Below are 2,502 nucleotides of genomic sequence, written 5' to 3' on the forward strand. Positions count from 1 at the left end.
AGGAAATCAACAGAGCTTTTACAGAATTTAGGAACAATTCTTTCTATTTAAAAAAGAAAAAAGTTGTCTAATAACAAACATACAATTCAAACCCATTTTTAGTAAATAAAACCCTACTTTCACATTCTTCATTCATTCTAGCGATATTATACAATTAGATATAGCTTATGCAAATTTATGAAGAAAAAGATTTTTTAGGCTACATTGTATTGTGAAAACGTGTGCATGTAATCGTGCGTAATGGCGCCTACTGGAGGATTCCTACTGATCTGCAGCTACACAGGCAGGTTTTTTTAGATCAGTGTTTATGGCTTGTATTAAACATTTTTTTTTCTTCCTTAATCCATTTCTTCACATGCACCTAAATACTTACAGACATGTTTTCAGCGGGCTTAGCCAATTTCAAACCATAATCTCTGGATCTATCATTCATGTTGCCCAAAGGAAAAGAGAACAACCTGCTTGGACTCTGTGTTACTGTGAATATGCCCAGATGTCCCGGGCCATGCCAAAGTACTGTTATTGAAGAATGAGGAGGCAGAGGATGGATTATGATGCTGCTCCAAGCATCGTTTGACACTCGGCTGCATCTGGAACATCTGCAATGACACAGGCATCGGGGTGGGGGAGGGGGGGGGTTCCATCGTATACCTTTAAGAATATATATTTAGAAACAACTCATGTATGATAAACCCCTTCACCTTTGCATTGTCTCACTTCATCAAAAAGTGCATCCTGTTGTTGATGGAGGTCTTCCATGGAAACATGTAACACATCATCACCACAAGGTATTATTAAAAGTATTATTATTACAATAGGCCATTTTACTGTAACATATAAAACACATGTTACACTTTTAATTGTTAGTTTTAATTGCTAGTATTTTGTTAATGCATGTTTTACAAATTATAGGGAGCAAAATGAGCTGAAATGTCATGGTAGTTCGAACAAGGCCTTTACATTATACATTATTCCACTTCTCAGAGAAAAAAACCTAAGAAAGAAAATAAAACATGTACTATAGCACCTTCAAGTCAATGCAGCACACATCCCTGCAGACTGAAGAGCCCTGTGGATTATGTCCTGTCCTAAACCAGGGCTGACCTTTGAACCCCAAGGCCAAGGAGGACACACATTAGGTGATAAGTGAAGCCCAGCGTCTATTGTGCTGCCCGATTTGTACTGAGGGGGGTCTCCCTGTCCATTTATTGACTTCCTAAATGATCCATTATGAAGTGATTTATTGGCTTTACCATCACCTTCTACACACTGTGTCACGTGTCCCTTTCAGCTCACATTTAGGCCAACAGGCCCCTGCCCATTTGATTTATCAGAGAATGGACGGAAGCTGCCTCACGCTGCCCTGTTTGTTCACAGCTCACACCACAGTTAGGAAGCTATTAAAAATGCAAAGTGTCACCAACCGGACCAAGGAACAAAAGAGATGTGGGGTGGTCTGTGGAGAGCTAGAATAACATTTTTGGACACAAAAACGGTGGTATTAAAGATCCATATTATTTTGTAATATATTGTGCACTTTGCAATTTGTGATGTTTCTGTTTCAATGATGGAAAACCTATTCTACTACACTCTTTTCAGAGAAATGTGAGGTTGACTTTAATTAAAGAACAAAAGGTTAAATCCAGGCTGTTCTATGATCCTCGCTTTGCTTTTATTTGATAAAATAATGATTCATTATGCTTCATTTACCTGTTTTGAATAGGGCTACTTTGTGTATGAATCATGCTCTACAATTACACTTACCTTGCCTATAACATAATCATCACAATTAAATAATGCTTTAAACATAGTGCTGTAAATGTATACTAAATCTTTGAAGTGAAGAAATAAAATACTGTAATTATATTGTAATTTACCCAAGTCCAACCCGAAAGTCCCGTCACAGCTGCCCATCTGCCTGACCTCGTCTTTCCTCCGCTCACTAATGATTCGTGGCCAGATCGGTGCAGCAGCTCTTTGATTTTTCAACCGTTTCCTGTACAGCACGACCTGCTCCTTAACTTGGACTCATCCCAGGAGATGAAGCCTTTACAGAGCATGACGTCTACTGTTGAAATCCCTGGCCCATGGAGACTATGGAGGTACTGCTGATACGTATCTTGTATTATTGAGTAGAGTCAAACACATTAGCACAAAAGTAGTTATGTTTATTGCAGCTTGTGTGGTATTTTAGGATATGATGATGCACTTTTATAACAAAGTTTTACTGTCATTTTAATGCCTGAAAGTTGACAGTGTCTAGTATCGTTAAGAGTCCATATTATTGTTTATCGCGATACTTTCCTGTCTCAATATATCGAACTTCAAATTTGTTATAGTGACAGATCTACTCCCAAGTCCTGACCAGTCCCTATTTAAAAAAATTGTAAAAATTGTTTGCAAAGGAAATTATAGTAAATCAATAGTTTCAGCCATTTTGCGAACTGTGACCATCCAAAAGTGCGAGTTCCATCCAATGGCATTTACACCGTACAGCTTCCC

General features: G+C 38.2%; 1 protein-coding gene across 1 annotated transcript in view; it reads right to left on the bottom strand.

Moving 5' to 3' along the window:
- The window catches only part of txnrd2.2 (thioredoxin reductase 2, tandem duplicate 2), a 375,099-nt gene that overhangs the window by 319,531 nt on the left and 53,066 nt on the right, over positions 1–2,502 (bottom strand). The gene's annotated exons all lie outside the window — the stretch shown is intronic.

Source organism: Gobius niger (genome assembly GCF_951799975.1).
Source record: "Gobius niger genome assembly, chromosome: 1".
In the NCBI taxonomy this organism is placed as follows: Eukaryota; Metazoa; Chordata; class Actinopteri; order Gobiiformes; family Gobiidae; genus Gobius; species Gobius niger.